This window comes from Schistocerca serialis, chromosome 5, assembly GCF_023864345.2.
Source record: "Schistocerca serialis cubense isolate TAMUIC-IGC-003099 chromosome 5, iqSchSeri2.2, whole genome shotgun sequence".
Classification (NCBI taxonomy): Eukaryota; Metazoa; Arthropoda; class Insecta; order Orthoptera; family Acrididae; genus Schistocerca; species Schistocerca serialis.
This window is the reverse complement of record NC_064642.1, coordinates 460,334,850-460,352,462: the sequence shown is the minus strand read 5'-3', so window position 1 is coordinate 460,352,462 and position 17,613 is coordinate 460,334,850.

Here is a 17,613-nt window from a genome sequence, read left to right as displayed (position 1 = left end):
AGTCACCACCTTCCCTTGGACTTTCCATGTCGGTGATGTGGATGAACCTGTGATTGGGTTGGATGCCCTACACTGTTACGAACTTTCACCAGACCTGCAGGCCGCCAAACTCCACCACATGTCTTGTTCTATTGTTCCATGCTCGAACGAGTTCAACACTACTTCACTCTCCGCCTCCTTGGCTATGCTTTCCACATGTGCATCTCTGCTCGAGCATATTACTGCACAACTCTCTGATCTATTGAACTTGCGTACACAAATCGACAAGTTGGGTTTGCTGTTGATATCGCAACATTAAATCGATTCTTTACATTTCATTTTGTATCACCATTTATTATTGCAGCTGTGGCAGCAATTCACTTATTCTTCCTTCATCAAACAGTGCACACATAACCGGGCATTATGCACTCGCATTGTCAGCACCTCTGCTGAATTATCACATACATGTAGTACGATTCGTATCTACAGCGCCTTTGCACTGCATCACTCCTGTGTCGAGTTTCCCTCCACTTGCTTCTGTGTCTGCGTCATCACAGGCAAACCTACAGGATGCTCATCTTCTCGCTTTGTGGGTTTCCTCGCATCGCGTAGTTGCTGCGCCACACTCTCTGTTGTCGTCTACTGCTGATGCCCCATCCACGCCATTCCAGTCCGGCAAGGTCATTGACCTGTTGTCGCACCAGCCCCCCTCTCGGCCCCCTCCCCCCCCCCCTGCCTGTCCCCTTCACCGGTATCAGCCATCAGCAATGGCACTTGTCATGGAATCCGCACGACAGATGGCCCCACTGTACGTTATAAAGCTAGGCATCTTAATGCTGCCAGACTTCTGCGTGCAAAAGTATTCATTCAGAATTTATTGGCTTCCAGCATGCCCTGACCATTGGACAGCAACTGGTCTTCACCTATCCATCTTGTTCCTAAGAAGGACGGCTCCTTACGCATGTGCGGGGATGACCGGTACCTTAATGCTCAGACAATTATCGATAACCATCCCATTCCTCATATTCAGGATTTCTCGCAATTACTGCATGGCTTGAAGTTCTCTGTCAGAGATTGTTCAAAGGCGTATCCCCAAATTCCTATACACCCGCGAGATATTCCGAATACAACCATCATCACACCCTTCAGTTTATTTGATTACTGTTACATGCCTTACGATTTGAAAAATGCTGCGCAGACAAGGCAAAGGTTCATTGATTCCATTTTGATACCTCTGCTATTCGCTTTTGCGTATTTGGATAACATTCTGATTTTTTCCTCCTCTGCTGAGGAGCACCAGTTTCATCTTGATGCAGTTTGTCTGGCTCTCGTGGCCAATGCTGTGGTGATCTGTCACGATAAATCTCAACTCTGTTCTACATCAGTTACATTCCTAGGCCATAGTGTCTCACCCGACAGCCTTCAGCCAATGGATTCTCATGTCGAAACTATTCTCGCACTGCCTCATCCTGAAGATTATCCTCAACTCCGTCGTTTTCTGGGTATGGTAAACTTTTATTGACGCTATATCCCTCAGGCTGCCTCCGTCCAATCAGCTCTTACTGATGCCCTCTCTGGTAAAAATACTACTGGGAAACAAAAGTTGGACTGGACCAAACCCATGTTCGACGCATTTGGTAATCTCAAAATTGCAATCACGAAAGCCCTCACTCTCGCCCACCCTGATCCTGACGCTTGTGTTTCTATTACAACTGACACAAGCGAGTCAGCTGTGGGCGCTGTTTTGCAACAGCACACCACTGACTCCACACATCCCCTCCGCTTCTTTTCAGAAAAACTAACCAGGAGTTAGTGTAAGTGGTCGGCTTTCGACAGCGAGCTTCTTGTGGTTTATGAGGCAATCATACAGTTCCAGGACAACCTCGATGGGCGCCCTTTCACTATCTACTTGGACACAAGACTCTCATGGACCCCATATGCAACCTGGCGAAGGACATTCCACTGTGACCTTTCCGGCATATGGACTGTATTTGCCAACATTCCTCAGATGCTTGCTACATCCACAGTGCGGAAAATGCTGTAGCTGACCATTTATCTCGTATCTAGTGTTTACCACACCCTTGAACGTAGATGACCTCACCTGACTCCAGATCAAAGACATAGATACACAGCGATTAGTTTCGGACAACTAGTCTTTGCTTGCTTCTCCGACCTCTTGTCCTGCACAGTTGAACAACCCTAGTCCTTTGCAACATTTCTACAGGCTCGCCCTCACCCCTTGGTACCATCTGCTTTTTGGTGCAGGATCTTTGATGCTTCACACAACTTGGCCCACCTAGGAATGCGGGCAACAACGAGACTAGTCACTGAATGTTTTGTCTGGTCCGGCATGTGGCATGATTACTGCACTTGGACATGCACGTATATCCCACGCCTCCTTTAGGTTCAACGTCCCAAGTGGTTGCCTTCGGCATGTCCACATTGACATGGTTGGTCCGCTCATCCCCACTGAGAGGTACAAATACATATTATCTATGATCAACCGTGTAACCTGTTGGGTCGAGGCAGTCCCTCTCGTCAACAAAACAGCAGAGTCCATAGCTCGTGCTTTCTTATCCATGTGGGTCGTGAGGTTTGGGTGCCCTCTTTCAGTCACTACTGATCAGGGACGACAATTCGAGTCCATGCTTTTTGCTCGACTGTATGAGCTGTGTGGTGTCACAAGATTCCACACTATAGCCTATCACCTGCAGGCAAACGGCCTGGTTGAATGATGGCAAAGAGCTCTAAAAGCTGCTCTCATGTGCCATGGTGGGTTATGGTCCGAGGCTCTCCTTTGGATCTTACTCGGCATGCATTCCACACATAAGGAAGACCTGAGTGCATCACTGGCAGAGAGCCTATATGGAGAACCCCTCCTCCTGCCAGCAGAATTCGTGGAGGTCGCACCGCTGGCTGACACCATCGACTTTCCAGCCCTTGTGGAATGGGTGCATGCAAACGCCGCTTGCCTACACCCCATCCCGCCTCGCCCTCATACCACACCACTGGTGTTCGTCCACAAGGACCTGGTATCACGTGAATTCATGATGCTGTGTGACGGCTCCATGCATGCGGCATTGCAACCACCTTATTTGGGCCCGCATTGCATCTTACGTCATAGAGCGAATACTTTTGTAACACATCTCAATGGACGACCTTAAACAGTTTCCGTCAACCGTTTAATATCAGAGTGGTCCCTCTCCAAACTGCATTCTGACACTTCCAATCTTCCTGCCTTCACCACTACGCCTGCTGACAGAACTGACATGACCTCGAGTGATGTTCCGCCACCTACGCAGCAGTTCACCTACGCAGCAAGGTTTCCAATGCAGCCACTTCATGTGCTGGATGTTGCCTTCAACTGCTGTGCTGGCACAGAGATCTTGTGTTCAAGTGAGAAATCTCCCCCTGCTGTACTTCGCACTGCCAGGTAGGGGGAGGGTGCGGGTTGGAGGGGAGGGGGGGAAGGTCTCTGTGGTTACTCTGGCATGATTTGCCATATCTTTGGACTTGATCATCTTTGATTTAGCGTTGTCTATGTTCTCTCAGCATGCTATGTTTGTACTGCCATGTATTCATGTACTCGCTTACTTCTACGTTTAATAAATGTACATGTGATGTCTAAAGTGTGTTATTGCTGCCCTATGACATGTAATAGCCTCAAGCATAAAGAGCTAGTTGTGTTTCACAACAATGATATTTTCTGAATCCATGCTGACTATGTGTCAATAAATCGTTTTCTTCAGGTACTTCATAATGTTTGAATACGGTATACGTTCCAAACCCCCTACCACAAATCGACATTAGTGATATGGGCCTGTAATTCAGCAGATTACTCCTACTTCCCTTTTTGGGTATTGGTGTGATTTGAGCAATTTTCCAGTCCTTAGGTACAGATCTTTGTGTGAGCGAGCAGTTGTATATAAGTTAAATATGGAGCTATTGTATCAGCATACTCCGAGAGGAACCTGACTGGTATACAATGTGGACCAGAGGCCTTGCCTTTATTAAGTGATTTAAGCTGCTTTGCTATGTCAAAGATATCTACTTCTATGTTGCTCATTTTGGCAGATGTTCTTGATTGGAATTCAGGAATATTTACTTCATCTTCTTTGGTGAAGGAGTTTCAGAAAACCATGTTTACTAACTCTGCTATAGTGGTACTGTCATCAGTGACTTCACCATTGTTATCACACAGTGAAGGTATTGATTGCGTCTTGCCACTGGTGTGCTTTATACATGACCAGAATCTCCTTGTGTTTTCTACCAAATTTCAAGACAGAATTTCACTGCGGAAATTATTAAAAGCATCTTGCACTGAAGCATGCGCTATGTTTTGAACTTCTACAAAACTTTCAAAATTTGAGGAATTTACATTCTTTTAAATTTGGCACGCTTTTTTCGTTGCTTCTGCAACAGCAATCTGACCCTTTTTGTGTACCATGGGAGATCAGTACCATCACTTATTAATTTATGTGGTATATATGTCTAAATTGTCTTCAATACTATCGTTCTGAAATCATGATGGAAAGAAGGGTTGCAGCCAGAGATGGGAACTTTAAGTGTGAGGCCTTTGGGGGTAATGCCAAATGTCAGACAAGCCTGAGAAAATAAAATATGGGAGTGTAATCTGGCTAGGGCGAAGACATGTTTGCGGAGGGAATGTAATACCATGTCACCCTCACAACACCTCCACAACGACCCCATTAAGTTTTATTTACATTCCCTCCGCAAACATGCCTTTGCCCTAGCCAGATTACACTCCCATATTTTATTTTCTCAGGCTTGTCTGACATTTGGCGTTACCCCCAAAGGCCTCACACTTAAAGTTCCCATCTCTGGCTGCAACCCTTCTTTCCATCAGTCCCTATACCAGTTCCAAACTGAACAATCCATTGCCCTCACCCACCTAATCCTTCACCTACACATCAACTCAGCCAATGAACACACCTGTCAACTCCTATCCTTAATAAAAGTCCTCAATCTTTCCTCTCCCACATCCACACCAGCTGTTCAGAGCATCCTCCTACAGGCCAACCGCAAATTAGAACAGCATGCCACCCTCCACCTTAAAAAACTATCCAATCTCCTGGTTTCCCACCTCCAGAAAGGCAACTCACTCACCCTTCACAACCTTTCCAGCAAACCTCAACCTCCTCTCATTGCACACAAACCCAGTCTCTCCCATCTACTCAATCTCCCACTTCCAGCTCCACTCCCTCCAAAACCTCAGAATTCCAATCAACACAATCTGGAACCACAACTCCCTAATTCAGTAGTTAACCTTTCCTCCAAACCTCTCTCCCAATTCGAAACCTCTGTCATATCCAAAGGCCTCACCTTTAGCCCCACTCCCAGATTCAACCAAACAGCCCTCGTCAAAGATTTACTGTCCTACACTCGTACTCTCTGCTGGAAATATCACTTTGCCACGAAGAAAAATGATCCTAATCCTACTCCTAATGATCCAACTCCCCAAGATACTATCCAAATTGAACCCTGCCTGGAACAGTTCCGTCCTCCATCACAGCGGGACCCACCTCCTCTTCCTCAAAATCACCCCCTCCAAATCTTCCAGGAATTTCTGACTTCCAGCCTTGCCTCTCAATCCTTCATAAAAAACCTTAATCCTACTCCCAACATCACCACTGCTGAAGCCCAAGCTATCCGTGATCTGAAGGCTGACCGTTCCATTGTCATTCTTCCGGCGGACAAGGGTTCCACGACAGTGGTACTTGATCGTCGGGAATATGTGGCTGAGGGACTGTGTCAGCTTTCAAACAACACCACATACAAAGTTTGCCAAGGTAATCCTATTCCTGATGTCCAGGCGGAGCTTTAAGGATCCTCAGAACCTTAGGCCCCCTACAAAACCTTTCACCTGACTCCATCAACCTCCTGACCCCACCGACACCCCACATCTCTACCTTGAACCTTCTTCCTAAAATTCACAAACCCAATCGTCCTGGCCGCCCCATTGTAGCTGGTTACAAAGCCCCCACAGAACGTATCTCTGCCTACGTAGATCAACACCTTCAACCCATTAGATGCAGTCTCCCATCCATCATCAAAGACACCAACCACTTTCTCGAACGCCTGGAATCCTTACCCAGTCTGTTACCCCCGGAAACCATCCTTGTAACCATTGATGCCACTTCCTTATACACAAATATTCTGCACGTCCAGGGCCTCGCTGCGATGGAGCACTTCCTTTCACGCCGATCACCTGCCACCCTACCTAAAACCTCTTTCCTCATTACCTTAGCCAGCTTCATCCTGACCCACAACTTCTTCACTTTTGAAGGCCTGACCTACCAACAATTAAAGGGAACAGCCATGGGTACCAGGATGGCCCATTCGTACGCCAGCCTATTCATGGGTTGCTTAGAGGAAGCCTTCTTGGTTACCCAGGCCTGCAAACCCAAAGTGTGGTACAGATTTATTGATGAAATCTTCATGATCTGGACTCACAGTGAAGAAGAACTCCAGAATTTCCTCTCAATCCTCAACTCCTTTGGTTCCATCTGATTCACTTGGTCCTACTCTAAATCCCATGCCACTTTCCTTGACATTGACCTCCATCTGTTCAATGGCCAGCTTCAAATGTCCGTCCACATCAAACCCACCAACAAGCAACAGTACCTCCATTATGACAGCTGCCACCCATCCCACATCAAATGGTCCCTTCTCTACAGCCTAGGTCTTCATGGCAAATGAATCTGCTCCAGTCCGGAATCCCTGAACCATTACACCAAAAACATGAAAACAGCTTACGCATCCCGCAACTACCCTCCCGACCTGGTACAGAAGCAAATAACCAGAGCCACTTCCTCATCCCTACAAACCCAGAACCTCCCACAGAAGAACCCCAAAAGTGCCCCACTTGTGACAGGATACGACTTCCTCAAATCCTGCCCTGAAATGAGATCCATCCTTCACGAAATCCTCCCCACTCCACCAAAAGTGTCTTTCCGCCGCCACCTAACCTTCGTAGCCTCTTAGTTCATCCCTATGAAATTCCCAAACCACCTTCCCTACCCTCTGGCTCCTACCCTTGTAACCGCCCCTGGTGTAAATCCTGTCCCATGCACTCTCCCACCACCACCTACTCCAGTCCTGTAACCCAGAAGGTGTACACGATCAAAGGCAGAGCCACGTGTGAAAGCACCCACATGATTTACCAACTGACCTGCCTACACTGTGAAGCTTTCTATGTGGGAATGACCAGTAACAAACTGTCCATTCTCATGAATGGACACAGGCAGACAGTGTTCGTTGATAATGAGGATCACCCTGTGGCTAAACATGCCTTGGTACACGGCCAGCACATCTTGGCACAGTGTTACACCGTCCGGTTTATCTGGATACTTCCCACTAACACCAACCTGTCAGAACTCCGGAGATGGGAACTTGCCCTTCAGTATATCCTCTCTTCACGTTATCCATCAGGCCTCAACCTCCGCTAATTTCAAGTTGCTGCCACTCATACCTCACCTGCCTTTCAACAACATCTTTGCCTCTTTACTTCCGCCTCAACTGACATCTCTGCCCAAACTCTTTGCCTTTACAAATGTCTGCTTGTGTCTGTGTATGTGCGGATGGAAATGTGTGTGTGTGTGCGAGTGTATACCTGTCCTTTTTTCCCCCTAAGGTAAGTCTTTCCGCTCCTGGGATTGGAATGACTCCTTACCCTCTCCCTTAAAATCCACATCCTTTCATCTTTCCCTCTCCTTCCCTCTTTCCTGATGAGGCAACAGTTTGTTGCGAAAGCTTGGATTTTGTGTGTATGTTTGTGTGTCTACCGACATGCCAGCACTTTCGTTTGGTAAGCACATCATCTTTGTTTTTAGGTATTTTCTCCCATGTGGAATGTTTCCCTCTTTTGGCTCTGGTCATTGAGACCAGGTGGAATACAGTGGATTCTAAATTTTTTTACAGTGGTCAACAGAATACCCATTTTTGACAACATACATGTTCCTGATTATTTTCCTTTGTAATTCTAGGAGCTTCATGACAATTGCTGGATTTGCCAGAAGATCATGTCATAATGAATAACTTACAAAGTAGCAGTGATATATTTGTTTCTAGTATCTTTGGTGACAGACAAAGTACATATTCCATATGCTAAACTGTTCAGTTTATTTACTAAGTAGTCTTTGTGTACATACCAGTTTAAAGTTTTATCAAGATTTAACCTAAGAACTTGCTTCTGTTACATCCTGATCATTGAAAGCTGTTTTCATTGTTCTGCTGTAATGGGTGATCTACTGATTGTAATAGAATATTCAGTTTGATTGAGAAACATCTTTATTAAAATATATAAGTAGTTGAAGCTGTGATAATGAATTACAAGGAGGAAACATTTTGTGGTAATTGACAAAATCTAAACATGGATACCATTCATTCAAAAGCACTCATTCCACTCTTTCTGAGAACATGTTTTCGTTTGTTGGAACTAAGTAATTTGAAAGATATTTGTAATTAAAGCCAGAACCAGTTATAGTCAATTGTCTTCTAGGCCACACCTCTTGTTACATTCCAAAGATAACCTTTATAATTTTGTAGACTTAATTTTTCTGGACTGAATGACATCCTTCATTAAGCAATCAAGCCACTAATTAAAAACTTGGTAAAGTTTAAATATGGCTCCACACTCATAAATAGGTTATATCCCATGCAGATGCATAAGATGGTTCTATGTACATTTATAATTTACTACTCTTTAACATGTTTCATAACTTTATGCCTTTCTTAAAATAGTTGAACCCCACTCAGAATCCTTAATTTGAAGTTGGATAATAAACACATAACATCTACATAACTTAACATCCCAGCTGCATTAGCAGCCACACAGCATCTGCATATCAGTTCATATCATCTTTCCTGACCATCTTTAAGTTGTTCTGTGAAAAACTTCAGACTTTAGAATTGTATTGTATCAGTGACATGGATGTTTATTTGTGTGTAATGTTTTCACAGCCTTTAACAGCTGAACCTATTTTCATGATGTCATTTGTAGTGCACTGCAGTTGTTTTGCCACTGTCATACTGTTCAGCAGGTTTTGGTTACTGTCTACCTGTCATGAACTTTTATGTGAGATTGATCAACACATCAATAGTGAGAATAAAAATGAAAATCGGAGAAAAATATTTAAAGTTGCGTTGTGCACATTACTGCACAAAAAACAGTTTTCGGCAATTAATTGAACTTCCACTGATGATACTTCCAGTACCCTCACAGGTAAGGCATGTTATAGCTCCTTGGGAAATTGTTTTCCAGTTTAAGGAGTAATTGTTTGAATTTGAAGTTACAATTAATTTCTGTTTCGTGTCTATTAAGTAAGAGTTAAACAATTGTAAAGCAGGTTCCCTGATTCCATATCTGTAATTTGAGGAGAAATAAGGGCTGGTTCACTGAATTAAATGCTTTTGTCAGGGATGGTTCACTGAATCAAATGCTTTTGTCAAATCTCAGAATATTCTTGTGACATTTTAACCCCTATCTAATGTGGAGCATACTGTTTGAGTGAATTCACTGATGACATATACAGCACTTTTTACCTGTTAGAAGCAAAACTGGTTCTTAAGCATGCTGTAATTTGCAGTAAGAAACTTTTTAATTTGTTTTGATGAACTCTTTTAAAACACTTCAAAGAAGATCAACAGAAGAGAGATAGGGCAGTAATTTCTAGTATCTCATGTTGATCCCTTTTTGAATAATGGTAATTTCAATAATTTGGTAAACGTCCCTTCTCAATAGACTGGTTTACAATAAGTGATAGTGGCTGTGAAATGATATCGTACACAATGTTTCTTACTGATATGGATATTGCAGACCAAGCGGATTATGTTTTCTTTTCTTAAGACAATGTTTCATTTTCTACATACTGGTACTCTGCAAACCACTGTGAAGTGCATGGCTTAGGGCACATCCCAGTTAACCAGTTATTAGGTTTTTTTCCCATCCCATTCACTTATGGATCAGGGGAAGATTGATTGTTTAAATGCCTTCATGCATTTGAAATTAAACAAGTCCTCAGAATCCATATGGGAGCAACATGTAGGGGGTTGCAGTATATTCCTAGATTCATCATTTAAAGCCAGTTTTTTAAACTTTGTAAATAGGCTTGCTTGGGATAGTTTATGTCTATCTTCAAGAGTCTGTCACTTCAGCTTTTTCAGCATCTCTGGATCAAACATACTTGTGACCACTCTCGCTGCCCTTCTCTATATATGTTCAAATCCACTGTTAGTCCTACTTGCTATTGATCCCGCATACTTGAGCAATATTCTAACACTGGTCACATGAGTGATTTGTAAGTAATCTTCTTTGTACACTGATAGCATTTCCCCAATATTTACCAATAAACTAAAGTCTACCACCTGCTTTACCTGTGCCAGAACCTAGGTGATCATTCCATTTCATATCCACAGGTATTTGTATGTGCTGACCAATTCCATCTGTGACTCACTGGTATTATAGTCATAGGACACCACATTCGTTTTGGTTTGTGAAGTGTATATATATCTTTCTACTTGTATTAGTTGGCTTTTCTATTTTTGTTATCATTGTTGCCACAACTGTATGGATATCTTCAAAGAGTTCAAGTCTGTTTGCTGATCTAGCTATATTTAAAAATTCATTAAAATAATTTGATCCCTGAGTGGGGTTTTCTGTAATATCACTTTCAAATCCAGTTTTCAAAATGTCTTGACTTGTGAGTTTGGCTCCTAATAGTGATTGAAAACATTCTTTACCATTTTCTCAGCTGCCACTACTAATTTCCTGAATTCAGCTTTACATTGTTTAAAATACACACGGAAATCAGGATTTCTGTTTGATTTTAACTCAATGTGACAATGTACAGCTTTTTATTCTGGTGAAATCCTCTTAAGTTTAGTGCTTACTTTCTTTTGCCAAGATATAGGAGTAAAAGATTCATCAAATATAATCAAAACAGTTCAAGAATTTTTTTGTTGCTTCTAGTGCTTGATCTAATGTTGTCTGCAGGGCTGCTTGTGGTACTTACTATACTAACCAAAAAATTCATATTACTTTTTCTTTAATTCCTTCCTATTTTCACTCCTGGAGGTGTTAGTTTCCTCTTTGCAGGAGTTCAATAAACAGACTGAATGATCTGAAATACTTTGGTCTATGCAGTATTTCTTTACAGTTTCAAACTGGTAGTTTGTAACAATATTTTCAATGCAGGTCACTGATCTACTGGTTTTCCTAGTACTTTCAGAAAAGTTTTGCGTGAAAGTAGATTTGTGAAATTTTGTGCAATTACTGCTTTCAGCCAGCACATCTTGGTTGAAGCTGGCTGTGATCAAAACTTTTTTCTTACTTTCTTTCTTAAGTTTTCCTAGGAGGCAATGGAATTTAACTATGAAAACTTTTGTTACAGCCATTCAGGAATTCTATATGTTGCTGTAATTAGTTATTCACATCACTTAACTCTACAGAGCAACTGTCAAACACCTCTCCTCATTTAAATAAATAAAATTTTCTTGTGCTTTATAATTTACTGAACAATCAACAAGAATGCAAGTGCTTACAGAAGATTTGTTTCTCCTGCAAAATATGCTAACTCTCTTAAAATATTTTACACTGTTTAAAACTTGTACATAAACTCCTATTAACCAGTGTTGAATCAGGCAAATTATTTTGTCATTGACATATTCTAAAAGTAGAATTTTAAGTTCATCAGTTTAGATAATTAAAGGTTTGATGGTTCTGCTGTTAAGTCATTATTATTCCAGTTCATCTGTAGGGCATTTTTGTTTTTGACTATGATGTCATGTGTGTCATTTCTTCAGTCTCTATATCTTCAATTTGTACCTTTGCTGTGTCATCCTCATCAGAATGTTATTTTCCCTTTCTTTTAGGATTTTATACACGTCTATGAACATTTTGCTGAAGTTTGTAGAGCCTAATCTGCTGAGGTGTAGGTCATCTTTTCCCAGAGATTTATCATTTAAAAACTTGTTTGGGTTAATGAATATCATCCCAAGCCTGTTGCACTGTTCCACAATACTGCTATTCATTCTGCTGACATAAGTATCACTTACTATGAATAATAACTCTAATTACAAGCCTGGAGGTTGTGTACACAGGTCTCAACAATCTAATCAGATCCCATACTTCACTCTTGATTCCTTCCTCACTACTGAGGTGGACATAGTTTGTACACACATAGATTAAAACACTTCTGTAATTGTTTGAATTTGTAGTTTTCATTATCATTTAGGCCATGTTCTTTTTTTACACTCAGTACATTTGGAAAATGTGTTTCATGAATTTTTGATTCATGGCCTGCTATGTTGTGGCACTGTTGGCAATGTCCGATAGTGCAAGATACGAAAGTATGAATCTCTTGCTCTGCTATGAAGTTAGTAAATCTGCTGGAAGCCATCGCTATGGCCATGGTAATTTAAACTTTGGTGCATTGGCAGAAGTCAGCATAGGGTATGGTGGACTGTGGTGATAGCCATGGTTGACCAAGTGGAAGAACCTTGACAAGCTGGTGAAATGTGGTATGGCGTGCCATATGTCAGAATGGTCAGCACAGGGTCTTGCTATTGTCTGGAGTCAACAACCTGGTCTAGCAGTGGAACTGTGCAGTTAATTCATAATTCATGGCATGAATAGTTTCCCACGCCTTCCAGTTGACTGTATTAGCATTGCTCTTGTACTAGCACATTGATAGGAGGTGCTGCTGGCTGCATCTTTGATGCTGATTGTGATGCTGGTGCTGCTCTGAACCTTGGTAGACATGTGAGAGAGGGGATTGTTTGTCTGGATCCACTTTGAAGGCAGTACATATAGTGGAAGCCAGTACCATGTCCACAATTGAATAAGTGTTTGTGCATATGTTTCGTGTAGCCATTATTTCCATTTCACACAAAAGATACCTGTCATAGCATGGTTTTATCATTCCCTACATGACATACTATGTAATTTAACCTGTTACCATTCCAGCACTAAACAGGCCTCTATTCTCTCCTTTCCCACAGGAACTGGAACAGTGGAGAGTGTTGATGCAAGAAATAGTTGGTATCTTTTATGTAGGAGGGTGGGCTGTGGGAGATTTTGGTACATTCCCCATTTCAGTAACATTTCACATATATTTTTTGCCACTGGTGGCTCATAAACTACATTATTAATGAGCAATGACACATTCCCCCCCCCCTCCTTGCCCTCTATCTAACCTCCTGACTGCACCTAACTGCCCTACCATCTCCCTACCTCACCCCTGTATGCTTCCACAACCAGCACTTTACTGAGCATGCTTCCTACTCTGCTACCCCTCCTCTCCCCCCTCCCCCCTCCCCCAGCCTGTCCTCCTCCTTACCCCCATCACACAGACTGCTTTTCCCATTATGTGCTATTGTTTGCAGTCCGGCTTTAACAGCCAGAGAATGTTGCTTGGTTGGTTGATATGGGGAGAGGGGACCAAACAATGAGGTCATCAGTCCCATCGGATTAGGAAAGGATGTGGAAGGAAGTTGGCCATGCCATTTCACAGGAACCATCCTGACATTTGTCTGAAGTGATTTAGAGAAATCATGGGAAACCTAAATCAGGATGGCTGGATGCGGGTTTGAACCATTGTCCTCCAGAATGTGAGTTCAGTGTGCTAACCACTGCTCCACCTTGCTCGATGCTTGAGACTTGTGATCATATGTGTGTGGATTGTGTTTTCAAGTGTGTGTGTGTGTGTGTGTGTGTGTGTGTGTGTGTGTGTGTGTATGCGTGTGTGTGTGTGTGTGTGTGTGTGTGTGTGTGTGTGTGTGTGTGTGTGTGTGTGTGTGTGTTTTGTCTAATTCTGATGAAGGTCTTTATGGCTGAAACCTTACTTGTTTGACAATGTTTTCAAGGTACCTATCTGTGACTGGGTATCCCACTATATGGTGAGTTGCAGCTATCATTTTCATAATATTGTCGTTATTCCATCCTGGATCTTCCACTGTTCAAAAATCTTTTAGTTCTATTCAATGATACTAACTTCATACTTTCTCCTCATTTGAAATTAATTTTATTTCTTGAAATTTCCAGCAGATAATAAAAACAAAAAAGTTAACTGCCATTTAATACAAACTGTTGACAACATTTCAGCACTAAGTTGTAACCATAAATAATACCAATACCTTCATTATGTGTAAATGAATATTTACATAAAGGTGGGTCTTACACAACTGTATGCATATGTTCTATGCCAGCAGTTGCAGAAAAGAGAACACGTGTGCACAAGATTACTTCCATGAAAGACACCAAGTAAAGAATACCACATTCACTGTCACAACCAAATTCCAAATGAATTACATTGTAGAAGTAGTCAGTGCAATTATGGGCAAATATTGTTCTAGGCTGCAGCATTACTTGAAATTTAGAAACGTTACCCTTTAAGATGCACAAGTACAACACCAAATTCCGTGGGTAGTTACGTGACATGCAGCACTTCTCAGATATGATTGACATTCTATTATTTTTCATAGCTTATGTTAATGGTTTCTAGGCAAACGAAACAATCAGCTCCCAAGCATTTTACAAAATGGTATAAATCTGAAGAAAGAAACATGTTCCAAAATAATAAAATGGGACACAACCTACATAGAACATTCAGCTATTCTGTATGTTTACAATTTGTGTGGTGACAGTGTATATGCTGCTGCTGAAGTGTACTGTTCATGTCCTCTAGCATGTCAGATTTATGGTTCCCATAATATTTAATGCATTGAGTTGGAGTGGTACTGTCCATAATCTGCATGATAGACCTGAAAAAAGCTGCAGGAACAGCAACACACTCTTAACATGGATCAGCATCATTGTAGGCTTGCACTATAAGAAGATTATCTGCATGTTTCAACATTCTCCAAAGACATATATGACAAATGTTACATGCTGAATGCTTGTACCCATTTCAATTACAGTGTACACAACATTTTTTTCATTATAGCAGTGATAAGGAAGATTAGCTTACCCAATATCTAAATAACAGTCATGATATTCTTCCAGCAGTAGTGTTTGTGTGGAAAACCATCTTCAGAAAGAAATCTATATCAATAACAAGTCTATAATAATAATAATTGATTATTCTTCAACTATGACAAAGATTTAGACAAAGCAATTACATATGTGAGATGCAATGCTAGGTCCTAACAAAGACGATGATGTCCTCATAAAGGAACACAGAGATGTACTAACACAAGCAACACAACATATTCTCCTGAGATAAAAATGTGTATTAATTTATTTTTTTGAGTTGGTATGATTTCTACAAAACTTTTTTAATGGAATCCTTGCATAATAGTTTACTTGGTGCATCTAATTTTGATAAAATCTCAAGGTTTTGTTGATAGCACTGTGAAACAGCCAGCTGGTTAGTTGCCAAGAGGCTGGAAGGACTGGGCAAAGAGGGTCTGAACACCACTGATGATACAAATAAGTACACTTTATTGCAAAAACTAAGTTCCTTGGCAATGTGAAATTAACAGTGCAAGTGAATAATGCCAGCTGAAACTGAAGAGAAAAATTTTAAGCCCCAACATCTCCAGCTAATTGGGGCACTCCACAAGTTAGGCTGGTCAAGGAACTCAGGACACCCTTTCACTCTAAAACATATGACAGATCAAATTAAGAGGTTACACTCTGTATCTGGCAACAAGAATCTCTTATTAGAGCCTGACTGAATTTATCTGTAAGTGCAATCAATGCTACAAGAATTTTAACAATACATGAGCATACAAAACAGAGATCAAGATTCATAACTTAACTCAAACATCTACACATTTAGAATGCAAATTAGATGTGCACCAAGTTTAATAGCACAAGGGTCAAAATTGTGGCAAAAGCATTTGCTCTCAAACAAGGATTAGAATGCTCTCTTAATACATTTGATAGAAAAATTCAATACACACTTAAGATCATTTTAAAACCCCAGCAATTTTAATGAATATGGATGTAATCCCACTAGAAAAAGACACCCTGAATTAGTTTAAAACAATTGTCTAGAGACAGCAATTAATCAACAATGTATAGGCACCCAAGCTACCATTAGGATAGATAACTTGAATCCAATAAAGATCAACTTCTTTAATGAATGTACTAAATTTAAATCCAGCATGCATGCCAAACCAGTGAATGAGGAATGAAAATACATGTCCACTTTGTCATATTAACTACACTTGAGGCCTATGCTACAGTGAGTTATAGTGTTAAGTAAGGATGGCAACTCCTGTCAACACTCAAAGAGGGAGCAGAATTAACTTACTTAGTTTTCACAAGTTACCCAGATTAAATAGTCCATTCAGATGAAGCATCAGAAAATTTAAAAAGAAGTAATTCTTTAAAACATCTTATTATTACAGAAACCAGAAAAACGTGAAGAGAGGTTGAGTTGCATTGCACACATATCTAACAATTTAAAACCTACTTGTTCAGCCCTGGAAAACCAAATTTATAATAGTCAGTAACACAAGTAGCAGAATGCATAGTATCATAACTTGAAGACACTGAAAAGATTGAATGAATTGGTCATATAGCAAACTGTCTTGCCCTAAGGCTACCGTGTGTGATGCAATGAATGTAACCACAGGGAAAGTTCTGAAATGTGCTCACCCATAATGAGTGTATGACAAGTTGCTAAAGAATACAGGTTGATGTTCTTATAAGAGCTACTTTCACCCAGTGGTTCACTGCTAGCTGTTACCCAGAAGAACACTGTTACTGTGTAAACATCAGGCACCCTGCTCTGCTCAGCCGGATCCACTCTCATTTGCACAAATCATCACCACCAGTGTGCTCCACATGCACCAGGAAGGACTTTGGCAATGAATCACAGACACATAATACACTGAAGAGCCAGTGAAACTGCTACACATGTCTTACATCATGTAGGGTCCCTGTGAGCATGCAGAAAAGCCGCAGCATGATGTGGTATGTACTCACCTAATGACTGAAGTTGTGCTGGAGGGAACTGACACCATAAATCCTGCAAGGATCTCCATACATCCATAGCAGTACAAGGAGGCATAGATCTCTTTTGAACAGCAGATTGAAAGGCATCCCAGATATGCTCAATAATGTTCATGTCTAGGGAGTTCAGTGGCCAGCAAAAGTATTTAAACTCAGAAGAGTGTTCATGGAGCCACTCTGTAGCAATTCTGGATGTGTGGGTTGTTGCATTGTCCTGCTGGAATTGCCCAAGTCTCTCAGAATGTACAATGGACATGAACAGCTACAGATAATCACACAGGATGCTTACGCACATGTCAGAGTCATATACAGACATATCAGGAGTACCGTATCACTCCAACTTGTAATGTAATTAACTGTCGGAGATAAAGTTTATCTCATGTGAAAAGTACGATGCCCACAGTAAAGAGTTAAGGTAACTTCATTATGTTGCCATACAATGTGTTTAATTTATTTATTTATGAATATTTTCTTTTATGATAAATAATGGATTTGTTTGAGATGTTAAATGTTGTATATTTATATGTATTTATTTATATGTGTCTTTGGAGTTTATTAAGGTCAGGAGACCAAAGAATCTGGAATGCAGGAATGTCTGCAACTTCCGGGCACACGTTGGCTTGCCCGCCACTTCTTTGTTGGTATTGGAGAGA